Source organism: Aphelocoma coerulescens, chromosome 1A (assembly GCF_041296385.1).
Source record: "Aphelocoma coerulescens isolate FSJ_1873_10779 chromosome 1A, UR_Acoe_1.0, whole genome shotgun sequence".
NCBI lineage: Eukaryota > Metazoa > Chordata > Aves > Passeriformes > Corvidae > Aphelocoma > Aphelocoma coerulescens.
The window spans coordinates 42,453,890-42,472,210 of NC_091014.1; positions in this window are offsets into that span (position 1 = coordinate 42,453,890).

Here is an 18,321-nt window from a genome sequence, read left to right on the forward strand (position 1 = left end):
CTGGAGTGCATCAAACACTGCATGACCAGCTGGGCAAAAGAGATTATTATCACACTGTACTCACTGTTGATGCAGCCTTATCTCAAGCAGCGGGTCAGGGCCCCACAATCTAAGGATGTGATGGTGCTTTATTGTGTCCAGAGGAGGTGGTAAACAGAGCTGGTGAAGCGGTTGGAGAAAATGTCCAATGAGGAGCAGATGAGAATTTTGAGCTTGTCTAGTTTGCAGAAAAGGAGGCTGAGAAGTGACCTTGTTTCTCTCTACAGTTTTTTGAGAACAGGACATCAGTTCTTCTAAGTATCCTGTGATAGGACTCGTGTGAGTAGTTCAAAGCTGCACCAGGGGGAGGTTTAGACTTGTCGTTAGGAAGCATTTCTTTATCAAGAGGGTGGTCAAAGACTGGAACAGGCTTCTTAGAGAGGTGATCAAAGCTCCAGGCCTGTGGGCGTTTAAGAAGCATTTGGACTATGTTCTTAATAATATGCTTTAACTTTCTGTGAGCCCTGAAGTGATCAGGCAGTTGGACTAGAAAAATGTTGCTGGTCCCTTCCAACCGAAAATATTATATTTATTTATTTTGATTCAATTAAATTTCGTTCAATTCAATCAGATTCTGGATTAGTTATATGTTTATTAATGCAGCCAAGGTAAGGATCAGGTCCCATTTCCTCTTGATTGGGTTTTATTACAGGAATATTTTTAGCTGGAAGATTTTTTTTTAAAAAAGAAGATATATAATTCAGATGAAATATTGAAAGACTATCATGTAGGGAAAACTAGCTGTAACCAAATTTTATGAAAAAGGCTATTTTTTTCTCAGAAGATACATTGAATATAACAGAAAACTGAAGGCATTGTCTATGGAGTTGAAAATCATATGAATATCTGAAGAGAGGCTATAGAAAATGGAATGGGAAAAGTAAATAGTGTTTCAATGGAAAACAAGCAGATTTCAGCCTTTAAATGATTTCTAAAAAGCTTGTATAAAAGGCAGCAAAACAAGATATCTGCTCTCGTATTCCAAGGAAGATTTTTGACTTTTAAATGAAACATTGCAACAGAATCTTAAAATCTATCTACATGTATTTGTGGATTTCAAAAGACAAAGGGTATTGTCATTATAAGCCTTAGTACAAAGGGCTTTGAAAGAAATTCAAGAAAAAAAGAAAAGGAAGAAGTCAAATGTAAATCCAAGAATATGGCATGTAATTCTTTTGGTTAAAAAATTAGAAGTCTTTGTGGTAAACCATTAATATTATGGAATTATGTTTGGTTAGGAGAAAGTTTTTACTCTAAATTAAAATCCTGTCAGGGCTTTCCATGTTGTAATTTGCCTAGATGCCTAGATCCAGCTTGTCAAGTTTCATTTGTCTGCAAGGAAAAACTAAATTTGTCATCCATCTGAAACAACTAACTGGCAAGAAGCAGCTGAATTTGATAAAAGGACAGAGAGCAGAAAATCTGAAACACAAAGTAAAAAAATTCCCCATCCTTTAGCAAGACTGCTTCCTCTTCAACAGACCTGACCTGTCAAAAGGCTTTTATAGCACAATCTTTGGCTTTAGACAGAACATGAAGCTCATATAAACCTCCCATATAAGTAAGTAGAAAACTGGAAAAATACAGTTTGATTATGTTTTTCCCTGAAAAGAAAATCATGTGAAATGAAAAAATGTATCTTTCTTGGATTTCGTTTTTTTTTGCTTTCTGATTTTAGGTGTATTTTTTGTTCTCTTTCAGGACAAAAAGCAAAACAAAGACAAACAAACAAAACCCCCAGCAAAACCACTAGGGACCATGTCCTACACATTCTATTTTCTAAGAAGAGATTACGATTTTTCATGCACTTCTTTTTTTTTTGTTAAAATCAATAGTGGTTACAAAACTGTACCAGAGGGAAGATAGCGCTTACTGATATTTAGAACCAAAACCAGACTCTTAGAATGAAAGGATTCTCACTGCTGCAACAACTTTGTAATCATAGTCTCCTTACCTCAGAAAAAAACCTTTTTCTTCATCTTAAAGTAAAGCAGTCTTCTCCACAGCTCTTGTTTCTTTTTTTGTTCAAAAGCTGTATTAATTTACACTATATCTTAGTGCACCATACTGTATCTGCCATTCATAATGTGTTGCATAGATTTGTCTCTGTTTTCCCAAGGCTTTTAGGAGAATCGTAGTGTATTCGGTTTCTCCTCATATCAGAGCTATTTTATGTTTTGAATCATCTATGTCTTCTTGTAGATTTTCATTTCCCTCTGCAATATCCATTTTGAAGATAAAACCCCATTGAATTTTCACTGTGGTATGGACCTGAGTTTTCAGATGTGTCATTTGCTCAGCTGAGTGTCCCTGACATACACAGAGTTGACTACACCTCTGCAGTAGTATCTCCATCTGATACAGAAAATGAAAACTAATCCAGAAATAGTAAAGTACATGATAAAAAATAGGCATAAGAGTAATTCAAAATATTCTAACATGAGCAACTTTTCTATGCAATGTACTTAAAAAAGTATTTAATAATGCAACAGAAGACATGCACTGGGTATTTGCATCATGCTTATATTGATCAAAAGGGTTTATTTCCAAAAGCAAATAATACAGACTGTATAAGTTCCTGGGATGGTACATACATGGCTAGGATTTAATAAAATTACTTGAGCACTGTGCTAATAATGCCAAGGTTGTGGATTTGATCCCCATCTGGGCCATTCACTTAAGAAATGCACTTGATGATCCTTGTTGGATCCCTCCAACTCAGCATATTCTGTGATTCTATGACTTTTCAGAGATGTGGTGGTGACATGTCAGCCAGGCCTAATTTATGAAATTGCTTAGGAATGGTAGATGTAAAACTAGCTGGACACAATTCCATAATGGGTATTTCTTGTTCCATTCACATAGTTACATGCCAAAAGACAGTAAGAAATGATCAAACTGTTGGTGAATATTTGTCATAATGTGCAGTTCCTCCATATGTTGCTCCAATAGCAGATCACTTATTGGCTCCTTATTGAGGTGTGAATATTTCAGCTCTGATGAATAGACACTTTTGTCTGATGCTTTTGGTTGCTTCATGCTGAAGTGAAATGCATGACTGAACATTTGCAAGATTTGGCATCAAGAATATAAAGGTCTCCCTGTGCAACAGACTAAGATACATGAAACACAAATGACATCATTCTTGAACTTCCAGCCAGTTTCCAGATAAGTCTTGTGGAACATATCCAGGAAGTGAGTGCCTGTGATCAGCTAAATATTCTTTCTTGACAGTGTTTTCTCTCTGACTATAAAACTGGCAGAGAATCAGGAAGTCTTAATGTGGTTTTCATGTCAGGTGAAGGGAAATAAATAGACTGTTTGAATATTTGAGTCAAAGGACATTATAATGATATTTAAGCAGACTATCTGAACTGTAACATTTTGCTCCAACTAGTGGAATGTTATCTTGCATCTTGAAAAGTCACAAAATATCATTCAGGGAGCTAAAGGCACTGATGTACAGATACAGCCTGTTAGGATCCTAACTTCTGAAGAACATAACAACAGGTTGGAAGGAGTCATTTTTATTAGGTAAATAGTAATGAACTTAGTAATACCAGTCAAAGTCCTCTGTGAAGAACAGTTAGAACCAAGCAATTTGTTTTAGTTTTGTGTGAAAAATTAAAAGAGTAAAATTAGGATGGTGTTTTAAGTTGCTAAAAAATGTTTTTTTAAAAAAGTTATAAACAGACTTCCATGTTTTAGTTCATTCTTCTCATGAAAAAAATGGATGATGAATCTACTTTGTCATTCTTCTCTTGTACTGTTCTTATATAACATAGGCTTGTGAAAACTGTGATTGCTCCTTGTAGTAATTTAGTTACCAGTTTAGAGACAATTATTTAGGCCTGAAGCTTGTAAATACAACACCCAAAGGACTGAAATAAAAAAAAGAAAAAAATAGTAATTCAACTTTCTGTTTAATATAACAATTTAATTAACAGCTCACAACATTTTCTATTTTCACAGTTCACAGTTGCCAACTGTAGGAACAAATAAAACACCATTATTTTGCCAATGATTCTGCATCAGTGAATTTTTTTATGCTCTGAATTTTGTCTGTGACATTGTATTTAAAATGAGACAAGTATTCACATAAAATGACCTGTTACCAAAGTTTTTACCAACACTTAATTGATGCTGTTCAATGCAATAAAAAATGGTAAAAGGGTCTCTTTTCCTTCTTGAGCTTCTTTTCATAGCCTGATCTGTTACCTTTAATGTTCTCAGGAACACCACTGATTCATATGACAGGACTGGAAAGGACATTAAGTTATCATCTCCTTTAGGTGTGCTGAGTTTGCTGTCTGAATACTAAGCAGGTAAATAGATGTTTCCTAGTATGTGCTTATCTTACAATCTAATAAAAATAACTTTCAATAAAAGAAGTCTCAGAAAGTTAAACCTGGTCCCTGTGTCTCACAAAGGCGACAAAAACACTTCTTCACCAACACCATGTGAGAGCTCTTTAAAATAAGTGTCTTCTCTATTTTCTTCTCTAAACTGAAACTGGTGCCTTTATTCCAACTTTTCTACTAAGTCATGTCGTTTAAAATTTTTAGCTCTTCTCTCAAAAATTTCCCATATTTTAAAATATCTGTGAATAATAAGGGTCAAAACTAGACACTGTGGATGACCACACCTGAGAAAACTTGCAGACTTCTCTCTGTATGTGCATGTTCTCCAGTAGCATTATGGAGTTGATTTCATGTATCACACTACTGGTTTTGTTTTATTGATACATAGGTAGATATTTTTCTTTCTTTTTATTAGTTAATTCAAGTTCATATTCTTAAATAGAGCTCTTTAAATTCTCCCTTATGTTGTCTATTGTTTTTTTATTTGAAGTCTAAATTTGAAGAGATCATATTATTATACTGTCTTCCAAGTAACTTACAATCATTCTAAAACCAGCCTGGTTTTATGCACAAAGGCATAATTTTTCTGCCTGCTAAAACTATGGCATTTGGCATTTACAAAAATGTTGACCTGAGCATGACTTAAAATACATCTGCACTTTGCCAGTCCTTCAGTAGAACAAGAGTGCTTGTGAACAAGAGACTTAGCTGTCCTTTTATAGTTCAGATTTAGTACAAATCTAGACTATCCTTTACATCATATCAGTGATTGGGTTGAAGTAGGGACTTTCACAGTGAACACTCTTGAAAAGTCTGTATTGACTATGTCCTAATGTTACTACTTCTTTATGGTTTTGTTTATTGCAAATAGTTTAATAACTTGTTCCAAAAATATTGAAGGACACAAAGCTACACCAACTGGTCTGTTACTTCCAGTGGTCTTCCTTGTTCCTTCCTTTGTTGCATTCTCTTTCCTGTGAACGTGGAAACCTGATGATTTCGAATATTTCAAACATTTTGTATCATTTGTTACTATTTAACAGTCACAGTAATTAAGGAACTTTCATATGCCTTTGATCTTATCTTCCTTTTAACATATAAGTAGAATTTTATCCTGGTTATTTTTGCACTCTCTACTAGTTGAAGCTTATACTGCATTTCAGGGTTTCTGGTTTTGTCTCTGTGCACTTATACTATTTCCTGGTCAATTTGCCTGACTTCTACTTTTTGTATCATACCTTTTTGATTTCTCAGGTCATTTAACAGCTCCTGATGTCACCATAATTTATTAAAATTTCTTAATGCCTGATTAAGCTTCTAGGTCACATCTTCCTCTTAAAGAACAATTTTGAGAATGACCTGCCATGGATTCAAGTAATTCTGCACCGGATTTGTTCATTTCAAAATTATGAAATAACCTCAGTCTTTTGTTTGGAAGAACATGTTAATTTGATGGTCGTGTACTGTGTTGAATACACTGCAGTGAGTTTTGCACTCTGCTTACTAAATTTTATTTGCTTAAGAAATATTGATCTGCAGAAGAGAAGGACCCATCATTTTCAAGTATTTTGATAAGGTCTCCATAGCTTTTCTCCTGTAGAAGTTTATAGTGTATTCCAAAACTCAAAACTAAAAAAGTTTTGATTGTAGAAATTTATACTGATATAAGATCTGAAAAATATAGGATTAGCTTGGGTTTTTCTGGTAGATTTCTTGAAACTAAAAAAGATGAAAAAATTTACTTGATTGTTTGAAAGGGATCTGAGGAGAGCATTAGGTTAAAAATACTTATAATAATAATTAATATATATATATAATAATATGTGGTAAGAATTATCTGTAGAACTTTCCTAAGGTACTTAAAGCAATTACCAAGAAATGCCAGCTAGGAGAAACCACTATTTTTTACAGAATTTTATCACTGCATTCTTCTGTGTACTCTGTGTCAGCAAACAAACGCAGATCTATCTTCAAGTTATTCAAACACTAATCAATAAAAGCTCTTGTACTCCTTTGTGAGTCACCAGTGGGCTTCATATACTCCAAATCATACATCCCTCTCAACTGTCCAGACTTCACGGCCAAATCATGTGAAGAAAAGAGTAGCTATTAATTTTACTGTGTTTATTTGTTTTATTATTCCTCCATAATAAATTTAAAAGAAGAGAAAGAAAACAGAAGCTGAACTGAGAAGCAGGTGTGCTCTCTAACTTTGAATGCAATTAAATTAGCATTTAGGAATGACAAGAATACGGCCATATGCAGCAAATTTGTTAAATTTAGATCTCTGAAAAGCAATGATTCAGGAATCCTGCACATATTTAATAAAGCATTAAAAATTATTTTACCCCTAAACATTGATTTAGCCATCTTATTAAAGTATGAAATATTTATGACATTTAGTGACTGTTTTCTCCTCTTTCCTCCCTGCATTTACAGAACTGCTAAAGGAGGATCCTTTTACGCAACAGCTCAGTGCATTTGGCCTTCAGCATAACACTACTGATACATATTCCACTTTAAATCCTGATCCCATACTTCCAAAGAGATCAATCAGGTCAGAGTGTTCTCCAGAACCCATGTCATTCTCCCTCTGATTTTAATACTGCATTTATTCAGATGAATAGATTGCAGTTACTAGAAAGAAACACGGATTAAAAGCAGGTGATTCAGTTCTTTGATGAATGCTGACCCTGAGATTAGCTCAGGTTGTTAGAGCATGGTGCAAGGTTGCAGCTTTGATCCCCATGTGGGCTGTTCACTTAAGAGCTGGGCTTCATGATCCTTCTGTGTCCTTTACAACTGAGGCTAGTCTGGGATTCTGTGATACTAACTAAAAGACTATAGTCTTTCTCACATACTTGATTTTTGGAACAATGGACATTGAAGTAATTATATTAAATGGGAGGAGTTAAGCTAAAATTAGCATTCAAGAATTCATTATGTCAGCATTTGGACACACATATGGTATGATCATTATGACATATCAGAAAGTCAATATAACTATATATTACCCTCTGCTTCAGGAAAAGAGTGTTTCATTGTTTTATATGTGTGGTGTGAAACAGCAGATGTGAACACAGTGCTTAAGGCTACCTACCTCACTCAGTTCTGTCCATGGAGAGATGCAGGTCACAGCACTTCAGGTGAAAGATGAAATCTAGATTTCACAGTGCCCTGTCAGTGGTCTCTGTGTGAGAGCACTGCAGGAGTCAGGCCTAACAGAAACAAACTTTGCACACTCCCTTAAGGAAGAGAATAGGTAGAAGAGAGAGGAGACAAAAGATTGTCTCCTTCTCTTCACTTCTCTCCCTTCTTCCATATGTATACATTATATAATATAGCATATATATTATATTATGATTATATTTCAAAACTGGAAAATTATTTACAAAGACACATCTTCTTTCAATGCCAAGATGTTTCACTCTTAAATTTACATCACATTCAGATCAGTAAACTTGTAAAAGTGAAACCAGGGCAGCAGCATTGCTGAGAAATTCACTTTAAAACCAGAGACAGTGTACTTCTGTCTGTCTGATGAGGGATGGGGAATGCAACATCCTAGGATGTTGGTTCCTTTTTCAGATTGAATGTATGCTGCTTAAAGTCATGCTTTGCATCTGATGCTCATCTTGTTTTGCTTCAGGGAAACTACAAGATTTGTCCCAAGCAGGAATCATGACATAGAAAAAATACAGGCTCAAATGTGGAAAATTGAATGTTTCCCTGGTTCACGTAAAGCAGAAACTTAAGGAACTGTGACCTTCTTTACAAAAAAAATCAAACAAAATTAAAAAAAACCCATCAATTGCTCATTTCCAGTGTCTAATTTATCATCATCATCATCATCATCATCATCATCATCATCATCATCATCATTTAAGTTTTAAAGACCAGAAAACATGGAAATTATTCAAAAAAGTACTTTCCCCAAAATAGAGATGAGCATAAATAGAACTGTAACTGATGTGCATGCTTCATTATGAAATCTATATCCTGAGTTATACTTCTGAGCAAAAGTTTGACTTTAATTATAATTAAAAATTATATTTATTTAATTTGTATTAACCTAGAGGGAAACATTCTCTGCTTCAAGCACTTAAATTTGATCAGTCTTTTGAAGGACCAGACCAGCTAGAATCAGATGATATATGAAGACAAAGAGAACATATAGTTAGGGATTTTTAATAATTCGCCTTTATATTTTTAATTGCAATATGTTAATGGATTTGAATTTGTTTTTTACATCTGTTAAGGTTACTTTTAGGTTGTACTGGCTTGTAAAACAGACATAAGATATATTTTGAGGTTTCTTATACACAGACATGAACAGCACGCTGAGTATCTAACCTTTCTCAGAAAAACATATGTCCCATGACAGGTTCCCAGGTTAATGAAGATGATGATAGCAGCTTTTCCCTCTATGACTGCTACAGGTGGTGAGTCTCATCTTGTTGCTGTAGCTGAGGCTGCCTGTGTAAGCACCCCTCCGGAAAACAGCTGGGTAAATATGTAGATGTTATGGTTCCTGGACACTTCAGACTTGTGTAACGGAACATAAGTTGTAAGTGAGAGACTCTTTCTGCCAAAGATATATTTCTTTTTTTCCCCCAGCTTTGAATAAAATTTTTAAAATGTCCCAGTGAAAGAGTGCATACTTCCTATTACTAGACTTTCAACTCCTTGCTTAGTTGCTTCATATACACTTTTGGAAAAGGACTGGACAAGAATAATTCCATTACAGTGATGCAAATTAAATGTAACTTTACTAATGTAAATGGAACCATGGCAGGGCAAAGCCAGTGTAACTAATGGAAATCAGCCCTCAGCCAGTGCCTTTTTATTACCAATTAAATTACAGGGGAAAAAAGTGAAGGAATACTTACACAAATTTAACTTTTATTCATTCTGAAACTAAACAAACTCTTCAGAAAAAATTTAAAAGGCATGGAAAAGAACTTACATACAAGATTTAACAATGCAATTCAAAAGATAGCAGGTTTCAAATGAAACCCATCTCAAAGGAAAATCTTTTTTCTATACTTTTTGTTATGCACATGAAAATGTAGTATTTCTCTGAAAAAAAGTAGATATGCAAAAAAAATGGGGTTTTTGTGTTTGCATCTATAAGTTGGAGGAAATGATGAAAGAACACAGATGATTCTCCTTGAACGTCCTTATTCCTGAACTACTGGCAAGTCCATGAAAATCTGTATTGGATAGACGTTTTTATAGAACTATGGACTGACTTATTTTTGTGTGAAGGAGGATTTTGATATATTGCCAATTTGTTTCTTCTAAATTTAGACAGAGAAACGTAGAACAGTGGAAAGCTATGTGGACCAGAAGACCCAGATGGTCAGGAAAGAAGAAAGATTTTCACTTTGACAAGGCAGCTAGTTCTGTCAATGGTAGCTGGCAAGAGGATGTAGCATTCATTGAGAAAATTACAGGGAAAAGAGCAGCTGGTTTTATAAAGCAATTAAAGCAATTTCATAGAGACTGTCAGCTTCCTTATCACAAGAAAATAATTTTCTCACCTACAAGCACTGTATTTTCCAGATCAGGTGCAAACTTTAATGTTTTACATTAGGTTTTGATGTAAGTTTAGAACCAAGTAAATATAAAATAAAAAATTACATCATGTAAGTATAGATCATATAGATCCTTTACACAGAAAGTATTTAGACAGAGGTAATAGGATTTCTACTGCTGCGTGAGTAAATACATTTTAGAACTTATGGACTTAATTAATATTTGTACGAAAAATTAATTTCCACATTTTTATTTTATGAAAAATATTTGCAGACAACATTGATAATTTTTAGACACAGGAAATCCTTTTGAACGTTGACATTTTTGTATGAAAATCCATCTTCTTAAAACAAAGAAGGCAAAGGTAAACTGTTGTCTGTAATGTGAAAAATATCAAAAGCTAGCTTGCTACTTTGCATTTGTACGAATACGTGATCTGATCTAAAGCAGTGATTTCCAGCTAAAAAACATTTCTCATTTGTCAGGTTCCTCGACATTATTTGCTGTTGCCACTCCTCTGTGTAGTCCATGTATTGTTCCTCTACAGTAAATGACCTACAGCACTCCCAGAAGAATGGGGAGATTTGGCACAAGAAAGCAGCAGCGAGGGAATATGTGTGGTTTATATCTAAACACAAATTGAGCTGGAAGACAAAGGACAAGATTACACTTCTGAAGATGGAAAAAATACATAGAAAGCTGTAAAGCAATGCACTGCACATGTACAGTGGGTGAAACTACTTTGTCAATGGAATTACTGAATCAGGTACATTTCTGTCTCAATTTCATATTTGTGTGGTACTATTTCATTAAGTGTGATGAATCAATACAGGGTGTTACCAGGTAACTAAGGTAGGCCCAACAGAGTGTAAACCTTAGGTTTAAGGTTACCTCACCTGCTAGTTCTGCTGCTGTAATTTATGCCTACTTGTTCTTTTTCAAAGCAAAAATCTTTTCTGATGGAACTGCCAAGTCTTAACTCCTGTATTTGCCATTTTCTATTTTTAGCTTTTTTGGGCATCCAAACTCATTCATTTAGACACCATAACATGAATTCTACTTGTGGAAGGCCCATCAAGCAGAAGTCTGTCAATTGCTACAGTTAGAATATGTCTGCAGTGAATGAATGAGAAGAAAAAAAGCTTCTCATTTGTACAATATCAAGGTGAGGGTTAGTTTGGGAGTTTTGCCTTCCATTATTTTGGGCAAGTGCTATGCATTTTCATTCTCAGACATCATGCTCAAAATAAAGCAATATATATTAGAATATATGTTTAAAATGTGCTGACTTTTGTGTTTTCTGAGTCTTGAACAATGACTACATTTACAACAACCTTCTAAAAATGCAAATAATATCAGGATCAGATTAGCAAGGGTTATATAAATATTGAAATAGAGAATATACCGCTCTGTGTGTGTATGTGTGTACACATGTGGGGAGGGATGGGATCCATTTAAGAGTCCTGAGGGAGCTGGTGGAAGAATTCACCAATCCACTTTCAAACATTTACAAGTAGTCCTGCTTAACTGGGGAGGTCCCACTTGACTGGAGGTTGGCCAATGTGACACCCATCTACAAGGGTCAGAAGGAGCATCCAGGGAGCTATGCTGACCTTGGTGTCAGGGAAGGTCACGGAGCAGATCATCCTGAGTGCTATTGTTGGCAATGATACAACTTTTAAAATTTTCTTTGTAACTTTAGTCAGGGGTTTGTTTGCCTTTGCCCGGGAGGAAGGGAACTGAAGTTTCTCTTCCTAAGACCCTGTTCGTTGGGTGGGGGTTGATGAGCTCAAGTTTTAAAGATACAAAGATAAATGACCATTAACGAACACCACCCCCTGGAGGGGTCAGAGACACCTGATTTGGGAAAAGATTGATAAGAGAACCAAAGAATGAGGACCAAATTAGCATCAAAGGTGATCACACATTTATATTGATCATATACTAAGAACTATGTAATTTAAGATCAATGAACAAGAATTTGAGATTTTTCTGTATAAATATGGGAAAAATGGGATAAAGAACCATGTGTGATGGAATGATTTTCACTGCAAAACCCAGGCATGTGTGTATGAAATAATTTCTAATGCACGTCCTAGCCAGAATAACATCGTGGCCAGAATAAAATAATACCCAAATTTTCTAACACTAATAAAATGTTGGTGGTGAGTTTCTATTTTTTCTGCAGTTTCAGTGATACCACCACACAGAATGTGCAGGACAACCAGGGAATCAGACCCAGCCAACACGGGGTTAGAAAAGAAGGATCCTGCTTGACCTGCCTGATCTTTCATGACAAGGCCACTTGCTTAGTGGATCAAGATTGTCTCAAACAAAATCTTTCACATAAGAATTTTATGAGGTATTCATACTAGGGTTAACTAAACCAATTCTCATTTCAGTGTACTTCAGCTGTAATAATTAGGAGAATATATTACAAGAAAGCCTGTTCTTGGATAGCGCACATATTTAGATCTAATTAGCTACGAGAAAATTTCCAACTTTGACATTAGGGGTAGGAAAAGACTGTCAAAGGTGAAAAGCCCCTGCATTGCTAATAATTTTAGGAAGATTTTCAAATTCTACCATTTTAAATAGAATTGTAATGTAACTACATTCTTCGATGAAAACTTTAGATATAGAAAGGGAATTCAAATATATAACCTGTGGCTGTCTAAATGACACAAAACACTGGGAAAAAAATTTTTAGAAGGTAATTTTCCATTAATTAGGAAACTTTTGGTAATATGTAAAAACATTGATGGTTTGTGAGGCTGAAGTATTAATGGTTACTGGCACAATCAGCCTTTTGCAAAAGCAGTGTTTGCTTTGCTGAGGATGTGCACGGTTCCAGCCCAGGTGCAGAGGGCTGAGCACCTGACAATCACCAACAAATCAACCTTTGTTAAGCAACAAGCTGGATTTTTAGCCAGATAAGGGAAGAGGCAGACAAGAAATAGATCCCGAGGAGGGAGGCATTGAGGGATTCCCATGTAAACCAGAAGGTATTCATCCTGTCTCAAGGGGCATAACTGGATCAACTAAGATGACATATCTTAGAAGGTGTCATAAACCCTCAAAGACTGCTAAAGTCCTCCCGGACTCCTTTCTGGGGCTTTCTGCCCTGTACATGATCCACAGTCTGATGCAAGAGATCCACCAGTGTTGCATCAGACAGTGTAAAACTCCCCTCCCAGCGGAGTTACCTGGGCATTCCCACGAAGTCTGAGCATATATTAACCCATTAAACCTTTGTTTTATGGGCTTTTCCTCACCTCTGACAGATTAAGACAATCACTTTGACTGAGAACATCTACAATCAAGTTTTGTTGCTTTATCCATGGGTGGTAACATCTTTCCACTGTTATCCTTTCTTTCTCTTTCTTTTTCTCTTTCTTCTCCTAACTTCTTCTTAAAATATATTGTAAACCAATTAAAATTTTCCAGTCAATGCCTTAGTGAGTGCATTATTGTATCTGGATAAACTAAAGTTGGCAAATTTAGTCTGTCAAGTGCCCGACTTTGTCTGGATGTTGTTTTAAAATTTGCCAAGTACCTTATTCTACCTTGAAGTTGGGAAGTTGTAAGTAAAAGTTTGTTATTGAACCTCCTGAGAATGTTGTTTCTTCTGTGGACTGCCCAGAGAGAATTAAAATACTTCCCTCTAAACCCACTGAGCTGACTGGAACATAATGTGGTTTTAAAAAGATTAGATAGAAAACACCAAAACCAACAAGATCTAACATACTCTTACTGATAGTTTACCATCTAAAATACACATGAAACATCAAAGACACCAAAATATAGCTCAGATCTCCTCCACATCCACAGATATCAAAGTAAGTGCCCATCACAGAAGCTAGATTTTTTGCATTGCCCGGGTCTGTGCAAAATGTACCTAACACATTCAAACCACCTTATCCTTTAGCAAATTATGTGGGGGGAAAACAAGCCTTGCTTATTTATCGTCATTAAAAAAAAAATCAAATGTTTTTCTTATATTTTTCCATCCTTACTGAATGTTTTGTCAGTAATATTTTTTAATTTTTGCAGCTCAGTTTTACATTCACTCTGTTCACCGGCAGGCATCAAAGCAAATCTAGCCCAATCCTAGTTTCCACTAATATCAGCAAGAACAGTAGGGGTACAAAGACTTCAAAGCTGCCCAGGTGTACATTGGATAAAAGAAAATTAAGCAGCCTTCACACATATTTTGATCTACATCTCAGAGTTAAAAATACATTCTTCTGTAAGTTATAATAGAAAGAAATGTACATGGATATAAATTACTTGAAATTTTCTCAGTAAATAACTGAACAGGCATTTAGGACAAATGTGGGTTTTTTTTCTTTTTTCTTTTTGTAATTATACGTACATATAGGGGAATCTGTAACATTAAATAAATCTCAATTTCACACTTCTACCAGTGTGTGATGGTTGACATCAAACCACCTGTGTATATTTTAAAACTGAATTGTTCTCTGAATTCTCCTTGGTTAGTAAAAGTGTGCTTAAAGTTCTTATTGCTCTGTTGTACACACACCCCTCCATACCTGTCGTTTATTTTTTCTTCTAGAGGCCAGTTCAGTTGTATGTCATCTATCGTACTTTATTTGCCAATTTGGTTAGAGTATGATTTTTGTCACCCTACAACAGACAACACTGAAGACTGATTAAGCTTATTAGTTCCAAAAGAGTTTTGAATTCATCTAGGATACTGCTCAGAAGGGGTTGTAAGTAGTATGAAAGCAGGTATCTGGGGACAAAGCCTTCCTACTTGCTCTCTAGTTCAGCCTTTCTTCTCTCTCCTCTTTCCCAGTGGTCGGCTGCATGCTGTGCATCTGTCTTCCTTACATGTGCATAGATGCTTTTCAAGTGGTCTGCACAGAATGTGTTCTCAGTTGAAGTTTTCAAGAAAATTTTGCCTGAAAAATGAAACAACTCACTTGGGAATTTTGTCAGTTCCAGAAAAAAAACAAAACAAAACAAAACAAAAATCCATGAGAATTTATTTTCATTAGGAGATCATGAGAATTTGTCATGACAAAAAATTTGAAGGCCGATGTTTTGGGTCTGTGGTATACAATCCCAGAGGAAGAAACTGTATGGATCAAAATGTAGAAATGTGTTTTCACAACAGATTTATATTAACTACATATTATGTTCAACATAAAAAGTGATGATTCTTACATGTGTAGCAGCAATAGTAATGGAAGTACATTGATAATGTGCATTGCGAATTGCTAGCTTTTGCTCATGTTTTCTGTCTGTAAATTGACTAAACAGATCACCCTCAGAGAAATTTCTGAGTTCCATAACGATATTATTCCCAATGAAGGAAACATTTTTAATCTGTTTGATCCAGAGCTCAGAAAAGACAATAGAAGTCTCAGTACAGCAACACTTTCCATATAGGAAAAAGGGACATACTGCATTTATGCCTTTTCAAAAGGTAAAATCTGCTTGTGATAATTTTCATAAAACAGCCCAGGCAAGGATAAAAATATGCAGATATTTAATTGTGGTTTAGTAGAATATTTTCTTCTTTAAGAATAGAATCCTCTCTTTACTGTTTGTTTAATACTTCTTCAAGATTTTCAGATAAATTAGATAATTACAGAGTAGCTGGAGCAAATCAGTATGGCATTTTTCATGTCTTGATATGATAGTAATTTTTCTTAGACAGATGATGATTCTGATTAGCTTCCTTTGAATTACAGCTAAGAAAACACTAATTATTCCTGATTTTTAATAATTACAAAATTAACCTTCCAAGTGAGGACTTTGTAAGCACTCCATTCAGAAAAAAAAGCTCTGACTTTTTCTTACCAGTTTAGTGAATATAGAGTTTGGCTTTTGTTATTCCTAGAAGAACAATATTCATGTAAATAAACATTATTATGAATTGCACAACATATTCACATCCATGAGCAGATATTCATGTTCAAGTGACATAAAGATATGCTAGAGATAAGGGAGCCCACATGGCAGTTGTTGGGATACAACATCTTGAAACTGTGAGCTGTCATTTCTGCTTGTTCTAAATTGTTAAACATCATGTCTTTGTCTGATATATGCACAAAATAAGGACAGACAACATGTCATAAAATAGCAAGTATCATCAAATATATCTTAAAGAAAATTAATACCATGTATAGTTTAATATTGTCCTAAACAGTGGCTACCTGATGAATAATGTTGTGAATATTCTCTTATTATTCTTATGCTGCTATTACCTCATCTAAGTTTACTGTGTTTCCTGTGCTCACTAGCATTTGGTCTGCTACATGTAGACACTGAGACAAATGCAAAGGTTCCTGGTATCCTACCTTAAATGACTCTCTGGGGGGACAGTTGATCAATAATTTGCTCTTTAGATCACCTCTTCAAAAAACTCAAAGGACTGTTACATCTACTTTTTTTTGTCAATCAAAGCCCTGTGGATTAAATGAGATACTTCTCATCTGCTGTTTCATTGCATTTGGAGTTTTATATTTCCTTTAAAACTTCCCTTTTATTCTGTTGCACATTTAATCAAATGCAGCTAAAATAACAAAGCAGACCTGATTAATTTACTGTTGCCACACAAGAACTGGAAACAGACTCTAGGCAATGCATTTTTATCTCTTATGGATAATAAAGCATTCATACAGTGATGTATTTATTTAACCTCACACATGATGTTGAGCAACCTTATTTACAATATGCAAAGTTCATTTTCTGAGACAACATAGAGCAAGCACACTTTTAAGGTGCTACAGAAGAGTTTAGCCATGTGATTCCCATAAAGAGAAGTCAGAGATTTGTGAATATCCATGCAACCTTTTAAAATCATGCCTTTATTTGATCAATTACTGCAAAAACTTCATCACTGAGATAAGAACTAAGATTCTGACCCATTTAGTTTTAATTTTTATGGTCTGATTTGTTGGTTTACTTAAACTGATATATTGGAAAACTGATCTGGAAAAAAACCTATTCCTCTAAAATAGTAAGTTGGAGTGTTGAATGTTAAGTTCTAGTTTGTCTTTATTACTCCTTTCATCAAACATTTTTAGTTGCAATATTCCTTGTAATTGAATAAGAGATTATAATAACATAACCAAAGCCTGTCCTCAATTGTCCAGAAGTCTTTTCCTTTTTTGGTCATACCCTCAAGCAGGGAAGAATCCAAGATACTATCCTGAGATGCAACTATTAATTTTTTAAAAAAAACAACCAATCTGAGATTTTCTCAAATTGAAACCATAGTATTGGTGCCTGTCTATGTGGTTCCTTATTTGACTCTTACTTGCCTTTTTCAATAGGGAAAAGTAGCCATTTAATTTGTCATGGAGTAATAATTTTCTGTAATAAATCTAGTAGACATTTTCCCCATTCCCTCTAAATTGATGCTAATTTCATCCTTGTGAAATCTCCTTTATTTAGATCTTTGTCCATTGCCTAAAGTTACCTAGACAGTAAGACAAACGTTGTTCTCTAGAATCTCAGATAAAACTACTAGATTCATTAATATCAGACTGTTAGCTTTTGGTATTTCAAAATCGTCCATCAGAACATCTTTTTTCTCTCTAATACAATTAGATTCTTTGACTTTTACATATAGGTAACTTATGCCTATTTTATGTCTGAGTTTAGATTAAATAATTTTCATTGGAAAAAAAAAAAAAAAAGGCACAACCCTATAGTTTTCTCTGCCTGAAGAATCCAAAGTTGATTTGAAAGTGCTGGAGGAAGGGCATCCACTTTCTCAGATTTTCTTTGGAAAAAAGCAATCTGAAATGTCACAGAGGTAGCTAACACCCCAAAATGCCAGAATTCTTCCAAAGCAAGGTACATGGCATTAGAACATGCTTCATGGAACAAGAAGCATAATTGTAGCAATAGGCAAAAATTAATGTAGATTTTTACAAGGTCTCCAGTCTCCTTGATACTTAAAATAATTATGTCTTGCAAATGCTGTAATAGTGGTTGTAGTTTCCCCATTAGACAAGATTACATCAACATCTGTGAATGATAACAAGCAGACAAACCTAAAGGCTAAAAGTATATTTATTTTTTGTGAATGAGCAAGGAGAAAACAATGAATTATTTTAATCCCTTCTTGTGGCAGTGCAGGTGGCTCCAGCTGCTTTTTCTCCTGAAGAGAACTCAGACAACCAGCTGTGGTGGTTGGCAACCCAAGTTTAGCATGTAACTTTCAGTCATGGTGAGAACCCATGGTCCCCTTGTTTTTTCTTTTGCATGTTTTCCCCGATTGGTTAATATTTTGTCTCTCTGTTTTATGTATGAAGTTATGTATATTCATTTCCCTTCTTTAATATGTATTAGTTCTAGAAAGTTCCTTGTTCCTCGACGCCCCATTGGATCCTTCCCTGAGTCC